Raw genomic sequence first — 23,120 nt, 5'->3', positions numbered from 1 at the left:
TTCTATTCTTTATTAATTCTGCCCCCTCTAACTCATGCAGTTCTAGAATCTTGAACCAGCAGGCTATGATGAGAATGCCAACCAACGTACATCAAAGGAGAGCAATAAAGAGACAGGCGGGGTGGCCTCCTATGCTCCCCAGCAGCGTGGAGAAACTTAGCCTAATAGAACCCTGCAGGTGCCCCCTTCCATTCTGCCTCCTGCCCTCCTGCCACAGTGTTGGAAAACTTCTGGGTAAGGCTGTGGGTAGAGAATGTGAAGAAAGGAATTATAAAATAGCTGCAGCATGAGGGAAACAGAAGCAGAGGCAATGGCTGTCTGGTGAAGAAAAAGAACTAAAGAATACAATTGTCTCCAGTCCAATTATTATATCAGTCAGGATTCTAAATCCAACTTTTAGTTGTCAAGTGGAAGTTTCCACTTTGCAAGCGAGGAGAAGGGAATGATGATAAAGACAAGAGCATGTAAATGTTGTTGAAACAATATTTGGACTACTGTATGCTCAAAATCTATGTATTAGGGATGGTACTATTTGAGGCACAGAGAAAATAACTATAGATGATGGTACTGTAATGATGTGCAGAAACAAAAAGTCAGACATATGTGCCTATTACAAAAACAGGCATAGTTCTACTGCAGTTTAAAAATGAATATAATGTAGCAAATATTTAATTATTCATTAAAAGAACTGATTACATCTAATCATTAGGATACTTGCTATTTCCTTTATTCTACTCCTCTGCCCACTTTTCTCTTCCTTTTGGTTTCCCTTATTCCATTCCCTACCATTTCCAGATGCAAATGATTCATTCACTTTCCATATTTGATTTCTTTTGACCAATATCTTCCATTTTTGTAATACATACAGAGTACCTAGTGTATATGATACAAAAGGGGGATAAATGGACACAGAGGCATTGACTTCCAGTTATACGTATTCTATGTTGATAAACTAATTGGTTTATTGACCAATAACAATAAGTGGTAAAAATTATACTTACTAGCCCTATGTCCCTATGACATATATACTATAATTATCTACATTTTACAGATGGGGAAACTGAGGAACAGAAATGAAGCAATTTGCCCAAAGCTGCTTAGTTTGTAAATCAAAATTCAAACCTAAGCAGTATAATTCTAAGACCACATTCTTAACCACTATATCATATGCCTTAAGAGTGTTAAAAAAAAAAAAAGTACATAAACATTAGGTTAAGTCATTACATGAAGAGTGAAATGAATGGTATAATCAATATATGTAATGAATTCTGAAAAGACAGAGATTAGGACAGGTTGAAATATTCAGTGAGAAAACCCTCCTCCCTCACCTGATGTAATGTTTGGAGATCTTGTGAGGAGGAGAGAAAGGTAGAAAAGGAAGAAATAGAAGGTAGGAAGAAGAGAGAAAGAAGTTACCAAATTTTTTTCCACCCTTTCATCACACTGCCCTATGCCAGTTCATTATAGAAATTACCTAGTAGCCTTCAATCATCCATCCTCTAATCATTCTCTATGCTTTAGGGCATGCTTGGTCACCTTCTATATAAACAACAGAGATTCTGGATCAACAAAAACCCTTTTAAACCCAGTTTAAATTTGCCCTTTTTTTTATACACCATCCAGAAAATCCTACCCCTTTAGTATAATAATATGCAGGAAATCTTGTATTTTTTTTTAATTTTAGAATTTTATTTTATATACAGCAGGTTCTTATTAGTTATCCATTTTATATATATTAGTGTATATATGGCAATCTTGTATTATATAACATCAGGATACAGTCGTGTTTCATTGTTTTCCAAATTGCTTATACCACACTTTATTTCGACTTAGAGTTGACTGTCTCTATAATCTAGTCCAGTAAGCGCTAAAATCCTAAAACAAAACAAAACCAAAACAATTTGGCAGTGGTATTTTGCAATGCCTGATATTATAACACTTGGAAAAATTCCCTTGGGTTGGGCGTTTTAAAGCATTTCAAAAAAATTTTTTAACTGCACATATAATCAGGAAATAGTGTTTATCATTTATGGTTTCCAGTTAGCTAAACTCTTATATTAAATAAGCTTGTTGAAAAATTCAAATTATTTCATTTCAAAGACAAGCACAAGAAATTCTTAAGCACATTCTTAATGAACTTATAGTTGATCACTGGGTGGACAGATGGAGAACTTTTAATGTGAATGGATTGTGCATGAAATGTTATGGGGGATAGTGCTCTTTCCTTGATATGACTTTTCTATTGGGTTTAAGGCAAGAAACTCTAACAAAGTTAATCTAAAATTATTAAAGAGATTTATCTCAGAACTAGCACTTTGAAAAGTCTAGAACAAAGTATGGCTCTGTTGTTAAGTCAAGCTAGACCTGGAAAACTGCAGTGAATCCACTGAATACTTTTTGACCAAAATTTCATGGTGATAACCTCAGACTAGGCATTTTAGAAACATCTCATGTATTTGCAATAAGTATGCTAAGCTCTCTGTACTCTCTGTGAACATATTCAACCAGATTCCAGAAAGGTCTACCTACACTTAATTACTTGGAGATTTTTTAAAAAAGAAAAATAAAAAAGGTCTATTCACATTTTTCAAATCTAAGTCAATAACATACCCATGACTAGGAAGAGGGGAATCTTAAAATCAGAAAAGTTTATTTTTATATCAAAAGTTTACTTTTGTTTATTTTCGAGTACCCTATCATGTCCCTTTCTATATATACAGACTAAAACAATTTTCTCTATCTTAAGCTTAATTAGTTAATTAGATTCATATTTATTGAGTGCCCACTGTGTGTTAAATGATATGTTCACAAGTTGGATATATATCTGTGAATTCTAAAATTATGGAATGATAATAGCACAAATTCAAAATGCAACAACCTAATGGAGTAACAGAATTGTGTTTTAATTTTTGTTCTATTTTGATGGAACAGAAGGGAATCAAGAATTCAATTTTAGATCTGTTAAATGTGAAATGTCAAGGAGACATCCCATTGAGGTTGTCAACTAGACAGCTGCATAGTTAGAGCTGAAGTTGAGAGGAGAGGATTGGGTTAGAAATATATATCTGGAAGTTATTGTCACACACATTTCATTTAGAGGAAATGAAAGTTGAGTTTTAGAAGGTAAGTGAATAGGAACAAAATATAGGCCTCTTTGTCCTAGTGATTATTTTAAACTGGCTGTTTTAAGAAACAGTAGACACAAGTGAAGCTCTGAAAACTGAGTACAAGTTACTTTTTGGTAACAAAAAGAAATTACATTTATAAGAGAAACCTCCATTTGTAAGGGTTTTTCCCTCACTGTACCAGGAATAGGAGGATGACCAAATCTCTAGAAACTGTTACCAACGGAGAAGGCATCAACTTAAATCTGCAAACCAACCTTACCCATGTTTACTGTGTTTTTCCCAGTACACCTCCCATAACTGACTCCCCACTCCCAACATCTTTTCTCTTTAGCTGAAGATGCTATTTAAGGTGATGGCTTCAGCCATTTCAGAGATTTACTCAGCTTTCCTGGGTGTCTCCCACATATATAGAAGGTGGCCATGTTATTAAAATTGTGTTTGCTTTTCTCCCATTAATCTGTCTTACATCAAGTTAATTATTACACGAGCCAAAGAATCTAAAAGGGAAGATGGGAAAAGTTTTCATCCTTAAGCTGGCAACCCACAAAGGGACCTTTACTGCCCAGACACTGCTTGCTAAAAGACTACTGCAGCTGAGCGATCCTGGGACCTCTAACAAAAGCCAGAAAAGGTAAGAATTCTTATGATGTCAGTTCACAAATCTCTGCCTACAGGGTCTGATGAAAGTGGGAGTCCTTTCCTTTTTCTAAATTTAGATTAGCAGGAGAAAACACTTGTGAAACTAATTGTGTATATCAACTTTGGTAATAATTTCTTATGAGTACTCTTGTTTTCTATTGATGGCCCAGAGATGGTCATTGTTTGGTGTGTCATTGGTGTAAGGAGGAAAACCACAGGTCTGATGAGGTTTCCCTTTCATCTTGTTCTGTGTCCTGATAGATTGGCTTTGTTTCCAGTGAGAATATTCTCTCTGGTCTCCAACAACTGGAGGATGCACATACTGGCATGCATTTGGTGGATAGCTGAATAGGCCATGGATCCAGTAAGCAGCATTCTCTTTGTCCAGCCATGACAGCGCTCAGAGGAGTTTGTCATAAGGGGGTTCCAGTCCATAATGGGCCTTTGTCATTTCAACCCTTGTTGTTTTGTTAGTCCTGGAAAAGTACCATTCAGGTAGCACCTGTACAATGTCACAGATTAGTGGGTCTGTTGCTGGAGGTATCTCACATTCTCCTGGGAACCTGGAGATACTGTTTGCACTACACCATTCTTAACCGCCCGTGACAAGGAAAGTCCTCGCTTTCTGAGGCTAACTTTGTGAGTGAACTTTCTGAATCTTATGAGGGCTGCACTCTTCTTGTGGTTTGCCTCTTACACCCTTAGTCAAGCCACAAAAAGGCATATTAGTTTGAATCACTATTGATACTAATAGATCTTACTCATCAATGGGCAGACAATGGGTCTTTTGGATAGGACTATTTTTAAAAGGTTTTTAGAGTGCTCTCATCCTGCAAAATTCTTTTACTGGTACCTACAGAAAGATCAAATTGGAAAGAGGACAAAGAATTATTAACAGCTGGCCTTAGGAGTTCCTTAATGGAATGAAACAACAAAAATTGGACTTAGAACAAGAAGTAAGGCCAACATCCAATGTAAATTCCTTTCTCAAAATCTCACCCCATCTGCCTGTTTTAACTTCCCTTTTCTTACAAGATTTATAGAAAGCACTCCAGCCTGATCTCCAGGACGTTGGTACACAGGTTAGTCATGTAAATACTGAAAGCCAGGAGATAAATTTAGCAGAAGCACCTGGGACAGGCGGTAGGGTTCACTTTACTGTTTCTTACCACTCCTCCTGAAAGGAGCAGGACCCTGTGGGACCCTCCCAAGTACAAATTCTTTCCATGTCCCCTGTCTCTTGTGTGTAGGAAATAAGCCTCACTTAGCCTCCCTAAACTTCCCAGGCTTCCAAAGGGCAGATTCAAACAGTTGCTAATCAGGAAAGGGAGGGAATGCAGAAACAAAGGAGGAGCAGTCAAGAAACAAACAGTGCAGTCTTGGGGCAGGGTTCTGGTTTCTCCTCAAGGAATATACATACCAATATCTTTAAGTTCTTCTTAAAACTAAGGAACTAAGGACCTAACGCCCCCACCCAGGTGGAGGATGGTAACTTCAGGTTGAACACAAGATTCCTGGAGCACCATCCTGTTACCTCACCACCAACAATCAGAAGAAAGTCTGCACACAGTGGAAGATAATGAAGACTCTGACCCCCTCCCCAAATGACTCTCCCTTTAAAAAGCTTCATGGTCGAGCAGAAGCCTCAGAGTTGGTTTTTGGACATGAGTCCACCTTCTCCCCAGGTTGCCGGCCTCTTGGATAAAGCAATCCCTCCTTTCCAGCCGACACTTGCCTCTTGAGTATTGGCTTTTGAGCTGCAAGGAGCCAAACCTGAGTTCAGTAACACTCCTACTTCCCAAGCCTCTGTAATCAGGCTCTGCCAGCTTCAGACATTTCTACACAATGTCCTCTGCAGATGTATCCTGAATTCCCACTGCAAATAATTCAGGTTCCCTGGACAGCTGCAGATCTTCAAAAAACTACTGAAACCAGAGGGTGTAGTGTGAAGGAATTGTTTCATTTTGTAGATCAGTATCATCGGCTTCCCGAGGAACCTTTATTGAAATGGATTATGAGGGTGCAGTTGATCCTTGAACAATGCAGGGTTTAGGGGCACCAACACCTCACACGGTGGAAAATCCATGTATGACTTTACTCTCATCCCTCAGTATTTGTGGTTCTGCTTTCATGGATTCAATCTACTACAGATTCTGTAGTACTACTGTACATATTTATTTTAAAAAATCTGTAATAAGTGGACCCATGCAGTTCAAACCTGTGTTGTTCAAGGGTCAACTGCTGTTACCGAGTCCAAGCTCGCTCTGCTTGCCGCGTGGCAGGCCGATGAATTGGAGACGAGGTGCTGAGGCAAGGAACACGACTTTATTCGGAAAGCAGGCAGACCTCGAAGACTGCAGACTAGTTATCTCCGATAAACCATCTTATCTGGGTCTGGATGCCAGTTTCTTTATAGAATTGAAGAGGGAGAGGAGGTGAGGAAATAAAGTAAAAGGGCCATCAGGCTTGCAAAACATCTGGAATGACCAGCCTTGGTGAGGGAATGTGTTAGTTTCTTTTGTCTTGCAGCCATTTGCTGGTGGGCAGGGTTTCCTGAGGCAGGCCTTTATGTAAGATTATAATAACAAAAGCAACGAAAAGTCAAAGAAACAGATCCATTGTGGAGTCCGATTTAGCTCTTCCCTGTTACACTATCACTTGTTTGGGAGCCCTTTCTTTAGCTTTGAGCACTGCAGAAGAGCACATTTAGGATGATACAGAGCCAAGATCTCACTACTCCGGTCACATAGTAAATGCTGTAATTAAGGGGTCCCTTTCACAGGAGCATCTGATATAATCTTATTGTTGCGAAACCGAAAAACATTTTTGGGAAACCTTATTAAACTTGCTGTCTCAGCTTCCCCTCATGGGTCTTACAGATGCTAATAAAAACATTAAGTTAATTAACAAGAGAATGAGAAGAGGCCAAGGGGAGAGGAAAGGGACTCTTCCCAACACTGGAAATTTTTAAATGATAATTAAAGAATAGAGTGAATAAATTGAATATTGATTGGGGCAAAACAAAGAGGAAACAGGGGAGAATACGAGGACTCATCCCAGCAGTGTAGACATCTTTAGATGGTTATTAAGAATTGGATAAATAAAATGGACATTGATGGGGTTAAAACAAAGGTTTTGATACAACACAATCAAAGGTTGAGTGGGCCAATAGGGACCTCCCGCTGTTCCCCCAACATTAAAGGGCCCCAAACTAGTCTACTCTATTTACCCCAGCTTGAAGAAATTTAAAAACTAGAAGGCAGAAAGCAACCATTTGGGTCAGTAGTTAGGCAGGTGAGTCAAGTTAACACTGACAAAAGGGCCAAGGTCCCTTGGCTCAATTCCTTTCTGGGTACCCAAAGCTTTTTACACAGGAGTGAGTAAAATGGTCATGAGGTAAAGAAAAAAATGTTTCCAGGACTCTACAGGAGACCCATGCGCTGTGGCACAAAAGCCATTGGTGAATGTGGGTAACAAATGGATTGAAAGACTATAGAAATGCAAGGGTTGACAGGATCCTAAAAAACTGTAATGTTTAAACAGGCTTTATGTAAAGAATTTCTGTGAACTTTACCTGAATGCTTTATGGGAATGGATATTATGTCTGGTCAGGAGCACTTCTCCCACTCGGTATTGTGAAACCAAAACATGTTGATGTAGTCCTAACTATATTCCTATAGATAGGATGTAAGAGTTGATGGAATGAAGTTCAAAGTTTGTAATGTGAAATAAAATTCATATTTTATGGCAAAACATGAAAAAATTCAACACAAAAAATTATTCTCTGCCCTTTGGCCTCCTCTCTCCTGTCTATTGTGCATTGTGTATCTGCATTACGCATCTACCAAACCTCCGCATCAGGAGAAATACCTGCTCAACCATAAAGAGCAACATTCTCCTGGCGCCAGCCAGACAACTCCTTAAAAGATAACATTCCTTCTTGATCTTGTAAGGGGTCATGGTGACCCACCACTTTGCACTGGCAGATCTGCATTGTGTAAACTGTCAATAATATGTCATCTAATGTGTAGCCTTCTGTTTCAAAACACTTATATAGCTGCTTTGACTTCTAGCTGGTAGAACAGTTCTGGGAGCATTCTGAGATCCTGCTGCAGGGTTATAATCCTCAATTTGGCTCAAACACAATTTTCCACTTCTTTCTTAGACCGACTGATTAACTTTTCAGGGACAGTAGGAAAAATGGTCTATTTGAACAAGCTTTATGTGAAGTGGTTGTGTCTCTTCTACCTGACTGCATTATGGGGATGAACACTGTAGCTCACTGGAGAATGTATCCTCTACCTGATATTGTAAAACAGAAGGCATGTAAATCTAAGCAATATTAATTGGACATGTTAAAGGGAATCAACAAAACTGCCTGAGACCACATAGTGTGGTGTAGATGCTGCAGGCTGATTGATATTCAAGGCTTGATAGAAGCCATATTAGAGGCTTTCCCCCCTAAAGTGAATTGGTCTAAGATTGAGTTATGCACTCAGAAAAAGAACACCCAAAGGCCTTTGTTAGAATGTTTTATCCAGACTTTACAAAGGCATAAATCTTTTGGTTTCCACCTTAGCTGGAAATCTTCAACACGATATAATAAAGAAAATTGAAGATAATTTAGTTGGGTGGGTCAGCCCTTGATATTCAGTCTGCAGTCCAATTCTTTGAGAATTTGCAAGTAACCATCCTGTCTGTCAAATCTCCACAAGGCCAGAGGTGTGGCTCCACAGGCAATTCAAAGCACTACCAAGACCCAGACCTCCCCTACTCATCCCAAAATGCCTGCAGGTATTGGGAGATTAGAAACAGAATTGTTCTGCACTTGAGAAAAAAAAAAAAAAAATTAAATGGTAAGTACTCTAGACCTCTGATAATAGGGAAATATGCCCCAAAACTCCATGGCGGGGGTGGGGGGGGGTGGGGGGTGGGGAACCTGGATACTTTCTCTGTGCTTTTCTGATGTAGATTTTTCCACCCGCTCCTGTTCTCTAGGGCCATTCCTTGAAGCGCAAATTTTAGGAAGCTGTTTCTCATCAAAATAAATAAATAAATAAAAGGAGGAGGACATTTGGAAACTGGGCAAGTGAAAAATCTTTTCCACAAATAATAGTAACTATACAAGGTCTCTGTGTCTGTCTATAAGATTATTTGTGTCTATATATGTATACTGTAGATATGTTATTTTTCTACAACTGGATGGTATTGCCAACATTAATTTGTAAAAGAGCTCTATTTAATTGGGTTGAAGGCAAGCATTTATAAGGATTGGGGTATTCTAAAATTCTCAGTAATATAGAAACTAACTGAAATGTTTTTCAAGTTCATATGATGTGGGATAATCTTCGATAAATAAAAGCTAGTTGAAGTTTGTTGGCTTAATTAAAATAGGCATGCCTCAGAGTTATAAGCATTAAATACAATGCATACAACTTTTATTTTGCCTGAGTTTACTAGTCAAATAAATTCATCTTTTATCTTTTACAAAATTCGTCAACGAGAAAAGTAGCTTGAGATGATGGCTGACTTTATCTAATGTCTCATGAAGTTTTAACGAGTAATCTAAACACGACTGTTGGAAGCAAGTGATTTAGATAGATGTAAGTAGGATAAGAGTTTTTAGGTAAGCCTTTGCAATAATTATGTTTTAGGGTAGGTGTACTTAAAAACAGCTTCCAAATATTTTTGGTAACTTGAAACTTTAGAGTTTTGCTAACTTAAATGATGGAACTTTACTAACATCTAAAAAACATTTCCAAAAAGATACACAGGAAAACTGAGTAACTCTCCAAAATGACCCAAGCCACCACCTTAAATACCATTTCAAGTTAAAGACAAAAGAAAGATGTTGAAGTAGGGGAGGCCAGTTATGGGAGATTACCAGGAAAAGCACAGTAAAGCAGGGTATATTTCTTATTCAGATTTAAGTTGGTGCTTTCTCCAGTGACAAGAGTTTCTAGAGATTTGGTCATCCTTCTCTTCCTGGTACAAAGAGATGCCTTTACAAATGAAGATTTCTCTTATAAATGTGAATCTCTCTTACAAAAGGATAACTTTAACTTGGTTTTCAGAGCTTCTCCTTTATCTGCAGTTTCTTAAAAATAACCATCTCAAAATCATACTTATGTTGAAGCGGTATATTTGGGTATGGCATTTCTGTTCCCCCTCATAGTTAAAGAATAATTAAATAGGTGAGGGACTACAGAATGGGGTAAGGGAGCTTATGAAAGGATAAGTATAAACTACCAAATGACAAATACTAGTATTAGAGCCTTCTACCATTGTTCTTACAAGCTCAAAACCACAAATTAAAGACTTGAAGTTCTGATTATGAAGGTTTATTTCTAGGAAGATTTTTCTTTCATCTCAGAAATCAGGGATGTCTTCAACTATACTTAACTATATTTTAAGTATAGTTGGATGATGTAATCTATTCTCAGCTGAATTCACCAAGGATTTAAACCAATTTATATATTTTTATTGTGTGAAATAAAATTCATATTTTATGGCAAAACACAAAAAATTGAAATATAAAAAATTTTTCTCTGCCCTTTAACCTCCTCTCTCCCCACGGCTGTGTATTGTGCATCTGCATTATGCATTGACCAAACCTCCCCATCAGCAGAAATACCTGCTCAACCATAAAGAACAATATTCTCCTAGCATCAACAAGACAACTCCTTAAAAGATAACATTCTGGGACTTCCCTTGTGGTGCAGTGATTAAGAATCCATCTGACAATGCAGGGGACATGGGTTCGACCCCTGGTCCGGGAAGATCCCACATGCTTCAGAGCAACTAAGCCCATGCACCACAACTACTGAGCTTGTTCTAGAGCCCGTGTGCCACAACTACTGAGCCTGCGCTCTAGAGACCATGTACCGCAACTACTGAAGCCCGTGCTCCTCAAAAAGAGAAGCCACTGCAATGAGAAGCCCATGCACTGCAACAAAGAGTAGCCCTTGCTCGCCATAACTAGAGAAAGTCCATGTGCAGCAAAGAAGACCCAAGGCAGCCAAAAATTTTAAAAATTAAAAAAAAGAAGATAACATTCCTTCTTGATCTTGGTGGGTCATGATGATCCACCACTTTATACTTGCAGATCTGGATTGTGTAAACTGTCAATAATACATCATTTAATGTATAGCCCTCTTTTTCAAAAAACTTATATAACTGTGCTTTGACTTCTAATGGACGGGAACAGTTCTCAGAGCTTTCTAAGATGCTGCTGCTGGGTTATAATCCTCAATTTGGCTCAGATAAAATTTTCCATTTCTTCCTTAGATCAACTGATTCATTTTTTTGTGGACAACTGTGAACAATTCATCTCATAATTTAAGAATTAAATTTATATCTACTTATGTCATTTCATACAAGTATAAAGAGCCTAAAATATCTTTGTACATTAAAACTAAGTGGAAAAAAAAACTGTTCAGAAACTATAACTGAGAAAGCAATGCAATCTCAGTACAAACTAAACTTAAATTAGGTAGGACAAAGAAATAACTAAATTAAGGGATAGAATATTGAAATATGTAGATAAGCTGCAAGATTTAATTTTTAATTGACTTTCATTTCTTGTATCTTCAATTATAAATTTTTATTCCTAAACCAGATTTTTAAAGTGTTTTCTCAAAAAAAATTTATCTCTGTGGTCTACTGAATATATATGTCATTATATATATATATATATATAATACATTATAATATATATTACATGTAACACATTATATATATATATATATATATATAGACACACACACAGAGAGAGAGAGAGAGGATACTTTTGTTGCAACAGAAATTAACCTTTGGGGGGAAAAACAGTTACTATAGCATCTTACTAAAGGTAAAAAACAAAAAACACAAGGACACAAGATTTTATATTTTAGTTAATTTCAACTGAGAAAATGTAAAAAGTTGACAATACAATGTCAGAGATAAATTTTTAAATTTATGATTATTTTCTTAACTGAGAAAAAATGGCGATGTTTAAAATCAATTACCCCTAAACAACTCTCACAAAAATAACTAGATTAACAATCGAGAAGGAAGTGAAACTAAAGGTATTAAAATTTTCCCTGTTTCTCCATATTATGCAGATTACCTGCAAAGAATATATATGGCCTTTAAAAATAAATTTTAATTCCTTTAATTGCTCTTACTCCCCAGTCTATATTAGCATAGCTGTAACCACATTGACTTTTCTTTTAGTTGCATAATCTTTTTCTCCTCATTTTTTTCTCCCTAAATAAACAAAAGTGATAAATGAAGTAAGATCCCACGTCTGAGAATATAATAATTTTAGTTTTGCCAATTAAGATACTAATTTTTCTCTAGGATACTAATTTTCTCTCTCAGGATTATGATAAAGAAAAACAGTGATTGAGGGAAGAAAATAGGAATGAAGTAGAATGAAGAGGGAATACAGACTGAGAAAAAGGGAGGGTGAGAGATGGATCAAATTTAGTTATTTTGGAGAAGAAAATTAGCAGCAAAATATCTTCATTACTGATCAGAATTCAGATATTACATTATATAGCTAAAAAAATTATTAAGATCCTCAAAAGTTTCTTCATTAGCCTAGACTTGGAGAAATTTGTATATATGGTTTGATGTGTAATTACCAAGGCAAGTTACATCAGAGATTAGAAGACATATTAAGTTTATTTACACCTACTATTTTTTAAATTACTAAATTGATTTAGTCTTTGTCATTTAAGATCACATTAAACTTATATACAACATCACTTAGGACTCTATTTTTATTGATTATAAAAATCATAATTTTAGACTTTTCAATTCTCATGATAAATGACCTGTTCCACACGGATCAGTCCCAAGAGAAACAGCTTGTTTGATGGACGTATAAATTGGAGACAAACTAAGAAAACTATGTACAGGTGAGCAGAGATACTACAGAATAGTCATTCAGCTGTTGTTCTGCATGTTTTCCTGGGTGGTGGGAAATGCATGGCACCCAACAGGCTTGAACTGAAGAGCTCCTCTCTAGAGCAGGATGGTGTTTCAGATATACCAGGCTGTTCATTGGCTGCTTCCTAATAAGGCATTGCCACCACCCTCCAAAAATACTTTTTCAAAGGTTCACAAGTTAAACAAGTGAGGCAGGCAATTTCTTCTTTCCTTAAAATTAACGCTCTATTCGAAACAAAAGTAAAATCGAATTCCTACCTTTTGAAAACAAAAACATAACTGAATTCTTACCAGTACATTACAGCAACAAAGGCTAGACTGTGAGGTGGAGGACTGAAGGAACACAGATACAGAGCTATCCTGGGCTTCCTGACTAATTCATTTCATTTTTGTCAATTGCATTAACTCTCCAAATGCAAACTTCCCTTTGCCCACTTACTGGATTATACCTTCAACATTTCTTGTTACTGCCGTTGCCTGAGGCAGCCTATCTGATTTTACCTACCCTGCTCAGGGGCTTGCACAGAGCTGTAGTGTTAAACTTGCAGTAAAAAGGAGTCAAGCCTTTAAATGCATACTCAAACAACTTTGGCGGACCTCTTCATATTTCTCCCTACTAAAGCCTGGAAATGGATTCTGCCAAGAAGAAATGTACCTTCTCCATCGAAGCTTCTGCCCACAATCTCTGATTTTTTCATGAGTCTCTTACTGCTTTCAAAGTGACTCCAACTCCCTGCCCATCGGAACTATCTCAAGGCTGCCTTAAAAGGTGTACTGAAAACACATGGAAAATGATCCATTTCTCAGCCCAGCAGCCTCCAAGAATTATCAACTTTATATTTTGTCTTCTTAGCCAGAGCAAACATGTGCATCCTTTATGAATAATTTGAACTTCCTAGTCCCTTTATTCATTTTTCCCCTTCCTATTCTCATTCCTGTTGGAGAGCAATTTTGTTTGTTTACACTTTGTTTTTAAGCTAATGATCACCCAAAGGATAACATATAAAGAATCAGTACAGCAGAGTGATTAAATGCATGGATCCAAGACACAGTCCACCTGATTTGAGCCATGGCTCTATAATTTAATACCTCTATGACCTTAGGCAAGTTATTTAATTTCTCAGAGCTTCAATTTCCTCATCTGTAAAATGGAGATAATCATAATAATTGCTGGCCTCATAGAGCTGCCATGGGGATTAAATATGTTAAAGCATAGGTACTTAGAAAAATGTGACCAAAGTGAACTCATGATAATCTCTTGATAAGTATTAGATAGTATATTATATTTGCCATCCAAGATGTGTTCTGAGCAATAATAAATATCAGCATGCAAACATCTGGCTTGCTTTAAAAGTGCACCATTCTGAATACTCTAAAATAGACCCAAGGTCTGCAATGAGCTACCTTTTGTCCTCATGGGATGAAGCCATGAATAATAGCTGATCGTGACTACATAGGACACCAAAATAATGGTCTTGCCAGCGTTGATCCTGTGGAACTAAGGCAAGATGGAGCCAAGACACTACAAAGGGCTATAAAAAGAGGAAGCAAAACAGGAAAAGAAAGGGCAGAATAGATGAATAAATGTTTTGTCTCCTTCTTTGTACTCTAGGTACATTTTTGATCAGATACTAGTGGTGTTACATTCTTTGTGAAACATGGACTGTTCCCAAACACCCTTTAAACATTGTATGGAGTAATAGCATGGGAACAGTTGGAGAAGGCATTGCCCAGGATTTTTGACATTTTGTGGAATGGCTACACCTACATCAAGCATCCTATAGAAAGTTCCAGAAGCTTCCCACTGTGGCATTTAAACTGACACTAGAGAGACATAGAGCATTTTAAGAGAAAAGTACTGACAACATGGAGTCATCTTGGACTCTGCAGTGAACCTGAAGAAGAAACATAGGCTTTGAAAATGCTGTGTCCACTCCAAAGTTAGGAGCAAGCTATATTATGTGGAGGATGTGTGTGTGTGTGTGTGTGTGTGTGTGTGTGTGTGTGTATGGATATGTATATATGGAGGAGAATCTGGAGAAATCTTGGGAAAGTGGCAGCATCTCTGTATATTGAGCTCTGTGCTATCAGTAGTTTAGAAAGCAAATTTTCATTAAATTAGGAAATGTTGAGATACATATGCTAAGTTCTTAATCACCTGGGCAAGAGAAGATAAAATAAATATATGCAATTCTGTGATACACTAGAAAGTTTTTACAAAATATGCTAGAGAGGATAGTTTAGGAAAAGAAAGCCAGTTAAGACTCAAACAAGACCTGGTAGGAGCAATCACATGGCCCAGAGCTAAGCTCTGCCAGCGATCAATCTCTCCAAGATGTCTGGATATCTCTGTGGTTTTTATTAATTCAAGGGGATCAAGAAAAGTCAGAGGTTATGGAGAAACAGGAAAAAAACAGAAAGAGTTGAAGGAGGAGGGATCATATATCAACCCATAAGATATGGCTAACTGAGAGCTGAGATGTTAGTGGACACATTAGGTGGCTGAAATGAGAACTTCCAAACCTCACCTCATGAGTAGAGGTGACACCATGGGCAAGCTATGGGATCCACTTCAAAAGGACACCACACCTACTGCTACCAGTGCAATCGGGAGGAATGCATAGCACAGGCTATATGTATAAATCATGTTTCGAACGGATTCTTTCCTAGAGCTGGACAAAATACCATCCTATTGGATCTGACTGGGCTTCCTGTAATAGAGTCCTACTGGTGCCCCTGACTTGCAAGACCCTGAGAAAAGTGTAAAGAGTCCAAGGTGTCTGCACTAACAGAGGAAGAATTCTGGACAGAGTCTCAGGGGACTATTATTATTTAGTTCATCTCTGGGCATTACTGTCCACATTTCCCTAGAAAGACTATGGACATAACTCTCAGTGGTCTGAATGTACAAGGTTCTGTGCACCTGGGCTGACTGCACTGAGAAGCCCCTGTTGTTGCCAGAGGATAAAGAAGGGGTCAGAAAAATGGTGCACGTGGACCCAGCACCTGTTAAGCAGACTAATGTTGCTAACTAAGGTCAATTCCAACTTCTTTTAGGTATTGCCCTATTCTTTACCTCTTACAGGAGAGACTGACTGGCATCTTCTCGTGCTCTCCTTACATGCCTTTGTGCCAACTTGTATGGTCAGTTAGAGGTCAAAAATATCATGAGAGCAGTTCCAAATATTTCAGCCTACAGACTACAGTGAAAAGAAGCCAAACACAAAGTACAAACTTTTTTTGATACTGAAAGTTTTCAGATACCCAAGGAACTGAAAAGAGTAGATGAAAGGGAAACTACAAAGTAGGAGAAAGAGTTCTTTCGCTTAATGTGGAATTTGGACTCAGAAACACTGAAGCAACATACAATTACAGGACACATGGAATTTTACCAGTGATCAATTTACGAATGTCTGTTTCTCCAAGATGGATTCTTTGAGGGACTACATTAAGGAACTCTTAAGTTAATGGTATTGTTTTTTACTTCTCAACTCTATGCTTTTTAGATCACACTGGGAGATAAGGTAATACAAGGAAAATTAGCAGAAAACTCAATATAATGGTGATGGCAGCCGATAGTGGAAAAAGAAGGAAGAATTCTGAAAGGTTCCCTTCACCAGAAAGCAACTTTGGAAATAGCAGAAATTATCATTCAGTGGAGCTGTACCATATAATAGTGCCTCATAAATGACCTATGGAAGCAGTCACTGCTGCTTCCGAAATACTTCCCAGAGACGCTGAGAGCAACACCTGATGTCTTTGACACCCAAGAAGAGAAAAAAGACTGGAGATCATTAGAGTACAAGTTTTCTGACCCCGAAGAGCCCAAAATGTTTAAGACGTTTAATTTTTTTAAAATTCTGCCACCCGTGAAGTGAATACGAGGGGAGTGGAAGGGAAAATGTGCCCTCCCAGAAAGGTTTATTTAAAATAATTCAGGCTCATAAGTTTAAAAAAAAATGTATGCAGTATTTTTTCCCATCACAACCAGTTAATTTGATATTGGTAATAGGGTATTTCAGTAATCACATCAAATCATATTCCACCAATAATCAGAATATATCCTTTGTTCTATGCTTTCTTTGGGATTCCTTTCATTACAGGCTACCTCCTTGAATATCTTCTAACTAAAGCAGAGCTTTTATGAGTAAATTTCTAGAGAAAGACTTTCATTTGGCAAAAATTTAAAAATACCACTACTAATCTCTGATATCCATAGGGAAACTATAAACGAGAAAGATTTGGCAGAATTGTGTAAACATCTGGAGGACTCTCCTCTCCAAGTCAAAGCCGTGGCTACCAGCATTTTACTCTTTTCCTGATTTTTTTTTTTTTTTCATTTGAGAGTTTTGATTTCCCACTGTATTCAGTTTGGGGGCAGGTTTCAAGGGACAGTGAAGTATCCTAATCTAGTAAGAAACTAAGCCTTAAAAAGGTCTAGAAGTCATTTATCATTTGGCAGCTGTAGAAGCTCAGACAGTAACACATTCTGCTCCAAAGGCACTTATGACATGGGGCAGGACCCTCAACGTTCATTCAGTTGCAAGGAGTTCTCAAAGCATTCAGCAAAATGGGAGACTTTGCCTGGAGTGGAGCTATTTGTCGCTTTCTCCCAGATCCTTCCTTTCTGTGTTCATTCTATAATATAAAGCACTGAAAAATAAATTAATGGTGATTGCTACTTGTAAGAAAAAGGTGTGTGTGTGTGCATAAATGTGTTTTAAGAAACTAATTTTTTTAAATAAAATTTACAAATTAAGCCTATTTTTCAGAGTAGACTCTAAAATACCTGTAAGTAAATGGGTTCCCCTTCATCCTCCCTGGATGAATACAGAAAAGTAGGTGAGTCTCCTAGCTTGAAAAGTAGGGCACAAATAGGATGGATCTGAAAACCCAGTGGTAGGGCACAGGGCAAAAAGAGGGATCAGAGACCAAGATGAGGAGACTTCTGGGTACAAGTCTGAGGCTGCCTTTATACAGAATGAAAGGCAACCTGGTGGGAAAATATGTGTTTTCATCAACTTCTGGGCTACTGATTATGGTGGTAAAGACTATTATAAGCTTATATTCTTTGGGAGACAATTCTCAACGTTTCTTTCATGTTTCTGCAGGTTTTACAAGCAGGGGCACAGACTACTTTTTTTTCTCTAAACTATCATTTCAAGGATGTTTTTGGAGTGAAAAACCTTGAGAGACACTGATTGTGACCCTCTGTTGAGCAAACGGAAGGCTTGTTTACTGTCTATTAAAAAACATTCAGCTTCCCTAAACTTGGAGTTCTCCTATGACTCAACCCACTGCTTGTGCAAAGGTTACCTGGCCCTTTTCATCTTCCCCTGTGAAAACTAAAGTAGGGGACTTCCCTGGTGGCGCAGTGGTTAGGAATCCACCTGCCAATGGAGGGGACACAGGTTCGAGCCCTGGTCTGGGAGGATCCCACATGCCGCGGAGCAGCTGAGCCCGTGCACCACAACTACTGAGCCTGTGCTCTAGGGCCTGCGAGCCACAGCCACTGAGCCCGTGTGCCACAACCACTGAAGCCTGCGCACCTAGAGCCCACGCTCCACAACAGGAGAGGCCACCGTGGTGAGAGGCCCGTGCGCCGCAACGAGGAGTGAACCCTGCTTGCTGCAGCTAGGGAGAGCCCGCGTGCAGCAACAAAGACCCAACACAGCCAAAAATGAATTAATTAATTAAAAATAAAATAAAGTAGGGAGCCAATAAAAGCACGAGGTACATGATGTTTTCTGTGACATGATAAACAAAGTCCTCTTTCTCTGCCCCAGGAGTCTTGCATCTTCTTCTAGCATCATGACGCCTCAGCAAGCTAACATCTTACACTGTAAGTAGGGTAAGATCTCAGACCGCTACAGCCCTGGCAATGTTCTTCCTTATAAAATACAATTTTGGGTATGAGAAAATAATCCTTGCACCTGAAGATGCCTAGGCAAGGCTCTGAAAGAGGCCGCAGGATTTGACGAGAAACTGGAAAACTGGGCCACAAGAAGTAGGAATGTATTTCTCACACAATCTCACAGACGCAAACGTAAAATTCAATAAATAATAAAATTAGAAACGTGTATTTGGGAGAAGCAGAGATACTGAACTACAGAAAAAGAAAAGAAGTAGTAGAAAGATAACTCAGAACATTCTAATGATAATAACAATGAAAGCAATAATTAACTTACATATGGTAGTGCGCATTTTACAAAGCATTTCCGCACATATTATTTTATTTGAGTCTTACAACATTCTTGTGAGTAGGTTTTATTATTTTCTTAATTACACAGCAGAGAAAATTAAACTTTAGAAAGGTTATGTAACTTGCTAGCGGCCAAAACGAATACATTAAGTAAATAAACGGTAGAGAAGTACTTAAGAAAACTGAATAAAACCAAAACAAAAATCTAGATTTGGCCATAAGCTCAGAATCTTTCAGCATCAAGTTTTTTCCTTTATATGCTGCCCTCCTTTTTCCCTATAAACATGTCTTTTTCCCTTATGTGAAAGAACAAAAGCCCTCTTTTTATTCTATTAACTTTAGATATGATCCTTTCTCTTTTTTTTTTTTTTTCACGGCTAAGATTCTATAATTGTAGTTTAGGTATTCTCTTTGTCTCTCTTCTTTTCCACTCAGTTAATATCTTTACTTTCTCCCAATGACTGTATGTCGATAGACAATGTTTTACTAATACCATTCACAGATCCGTATTTTATGACTGTTGCTGAATTCTTCAATCTTGCCCTCAGTGTTTATACACGTGTCCATGTGCACACATACATGCTCAGACACAAATAGGTACATATACCAACACATACTTCCAATTCTACCCTAATGTGTCACTTTCTTTCATGCCTCAGCACATGCTCTGATATCTAATTGGAGTTTCTCTGCTTTTTTAACCCCCATTCAATACTTTCAGTTAAAATTACAATTCCACTCCCCTTTCAATACCTATCCACACGAAGAGTTAAAAGCTCTTGGAGAGTCTTGCATAGATTTTGGTTCAACATAGTGACACAGGAGGCTGCTGAACTCACCTCCTCCAGTGGACACACCAAATCTACAGCTACATATGGAATAATTTGCTATGAAAGAACTCTGTAAACTAGGTGAACGTGAACGACCCCTACGCATAGGGTAAACAAGAAAAAAACAACATCAGAATAGGTAGGAGAGGGCTTCCCTGGTGGTGCAGTGGTTGAGAATCTGCCTGCCAATGCAAGGGACACGGGTTCGAGCCCTGCTCTGGGAAGATCCCACATGCCGCGGAGCAACTAGGCCTGTGCGCCACAACTACTGAGCCTGCGCGTCTGGAGCTTGTGCTCCGCAACAAGAGAGGCCGCGACAGGGAGAGGCCCGCGCACCGCAATGAAGAGTGGTCCCCACTTGCCGCAACTAGAGAAAAGCCCACGCACAGAAACGAAGACTCAACACAGCCAAAAATAGTTAATTAATTAATTAATTAAAAAAATAAAAATAGGTAGGAGAGGCTGAGGCACAAGCTTGCCATGAACCCCACCCCTACTGTGGTGACACACAACTGGGAGGGAGCTCACAACTCCCAGCTTCTCCCTGATGAGCCAGGGGTTTGAACCCCACATATGGTGCCCCAACTTTGAATACTTCCACCTGACAGACAGGCCCCCAAAACATCTAGCTTTGAAAGCCAGTGGGGCTTGTGTCTAAGAGACCCACAGGCTATAGGGAACTGAGAAACTGCTCTTCACAGGCTCAGGTGGACTCCCTGTGGCTAAGCCCCCAGGTCCAGTGCAGAGGCAGCAGGTTAAAATCTGTAATGCTCAAATTTCAAAATGAGAATATATTATGTATTGCTTATCAGATGTCTGTACATAGATAGAGAGATATAGATACAGGTACACATTAATGTGATCAATACCACAGGGAGGAGATCATGGAGTGATACAGAATTTTAAATGAGTAAAATGGTTTCTTCCAGGAGAAAGTATGCAACATTTTGTGTAGGAAAGATGTCCAGTCTTTCCATTAAAAAGGACTACTTGCTTATCTTAAAAGCTGTGGCCTGAGGAGCAAGTATCTAATTTAATACACATCTAGGGGCTGACTGCAATACTCTGCAGAGGCAGGCACCACCTTTGCTCTGTCTCCCCCTGCCTCACTCCAGGTTGCTTAATATACCAGAAAGGAGCTTGCACACAGGTCTAGCGCCCCAACTTTTGCAGCTGGGCCCAGGGGATGCATCCCTTGATTAACTGGCTCTGGTGGCCAGTGAGGTTTATGTTCTGGGGTCCCACAAGCCTGTAACAGAGAATCCATTCTTAACTGCCTGATCCCCAGGGCACAGCATAGAGGCTACAGAGTGAAACACACAGTGTCTCAGAGAAAGATGCCTATTTGCAGATCATGTACCAACAGGTACCTAAGGGTGCTCTACATCACTCATCATCAAGAAAATGCCAATCAAAATCACAATGAGGGGACTTCCCTGGTGGCGCAGTGGTTAAGAATCCACCTGCTGGGGCTTCCCTGGTGGCACAGTGGTTGAGAGTCCTCCTGCTGATGCAGGGGACATGGGTTCGTGCCCCAGTCCGGGAGGATCCCACATGCCACAGAGCGGCTGGGCCCGTGAGCCATGGCCGCTGAGCCTGCGCGTCTGGAGCCTGTGCTCCGCAACGGGAGAGGCCACAACAGTGAGAGGCCCATGTGCCGCAAAAAAAAAAAAAAAAAGAATCCGCCTGCCAATGCAGGGGACGCGGGTTCGAGCCCTGGTCCGGGAAGTTCCCACATGCCGCCGAGCAACTAAGCCCGTGTGCCGTAACTGCTGAGTCTGCACTCTAGAGCCCGCGAGCCACAGCTACTGAATGAAGCCCACGAGCCTAGAGTCCGTGTTCTGCAACGAGAAGCCTCCGCAATGAGATGCCACAAACCACAACAAAGAGTAGCCCCCGCTAGCTGAAACTAGAGAAAGCCCGTGCACAGCAACAAAGATCCAGTGCAGCCAAAAATTAAATAAATAAATAATTTTAAAAATCACAGTAACACTTCACACCTGTCAGAATGGCTATCATCAGAAAGATAAAAGATAACAAGTATTGGCAAGGATATGCACAAGAACCTTGTACACTGCCGATGGAAATGTAAATTGGTGCAGCCACTATGGAAAACAGTATGGAGGGTTTTCCAAAATTTAAAAATAGAACTACCATATTTTCCAGCAATTCCACTTCTGGGTATATACCTGAAAGAAATAAAATCAATATCCTGAAGAGATACCTGCATCTTCATTTTCACTGCGGCATTATTTGCAATAGCCAAGACATGGAAACAACCTAAGTGTCCGTAGACAAATAAATGGTAAAGATAATGGTAAAGACAGATAAATGGTATATAAATGGCACTTAATATTTTATATATAATTTTCTTTACAACTTATTTGTATACATATATAATCTACCCATTAGAAAGAAGGACATCCTGCCATTTGTGACAACAACATGGGTAGACCTTGAGGGCATTATGTTAAGTGAAATAAGTCAGAAAAGAGAAAGACAAATACTGTAAAATCTCACTTACATGTGGAATCTTACAGAATTTAACTTACAAGAACAAAATGGTGGTTCCCCAAGGCAAGGGGCCGGGGGGTGAAATGGGTAAAGGTGTTTAAAAGGTACAAACTTCCAGTTATAAGTATAGCAGAGCACCGTGACTATAGTTAACAATGCTGTATTGTATATTGGAAAGTTGCTAAGAGAGAGCATCTTAAAAGTTCTCATCTCAAGAAAAAGAATTTTACCTGTGTGGTGATGGATGTTAATTAAATTTATTGTGGTAATCATTTGCAATACATATCAAATCATTATGTTGTACACCTAAAACAACGTTTTATGTAAATTGTACCTCAATTAAAAAGAATCTTGCATATATAATATCCGGAGTAAGTATTTCACTGCTTTATCATCGTTTGCCATATTTGTCTCTCTGAATAGACTAACCTCTTTGACTGAAAGAACTACGATATCCATTTCTGTATTACCTAGAACCAAGCATAATGCCTAAGAGTGAAGGGTACTCAGTACTGTTGGCTGAATAACGATCAGCGAGTAAAATTAAGTCCGTGTAAGTCTGTATACTCATATTTGTGTGTGTGTGTGGCACTTCCGGCTGTAATGTGGGTGGTGGCATCTAAGGAAACTTCTAGTAAATCACAACCTTTAATCTACAGCTGAATTAAGGATGAAGTACATAATTTAATCTGTATGAATCTTTGCGATAACTTTTGTTACAATTTGTCATACTAATATTAGTAATAAAAACAAGAGTAATTATTTATAGGTGGGGAGCACTGTCCTCCTTTTATAAGATGAAGAAACAAGCTTAAAGTGACCGTGATGACTTGCTTAAGGTTCCAAGGTAAATAGTAGGTTATATTTTATTTG

General features: G+C 38.7%; 1 protein-coding gene across 6 annotated transcripts in view; it reads right to left on the bottom strand.

The window, feature by feature from the left end:
- DGKB (diacylglycerol kinase beta) overlaps positions 1-23,120 on the bottom strand; it is a 703,373-nt gene that overhangs the window by 615,164 nt on the left and 65,089 nt on the right. The window lies entirely within an intron of this gene.

The sequence above is a fragment of the Monodon monoceros genome, unplaced genomic scaffold (assembly GCF_005190385.1).
Source record: "Monodon monoceros isolate NGI ecotype Baffin Bay Population unplaced genomic scaffold, NGI_Narwhal_1 Super_Scaffold_2, whole genome shotgun sequence".
Taxonomy (NCBI): domain Eukaryota; kingdom Metazoa; phylum Chordata; class Mammalia; order Artiodactyla; family Monodontidae; genus Monodon; species Monodon monoceros.
The sequence above is the reverse complement of the archived record's forward strand: the minus strand, read 5'-3'. Positions and strand labels throughout refer to the sequence as shown.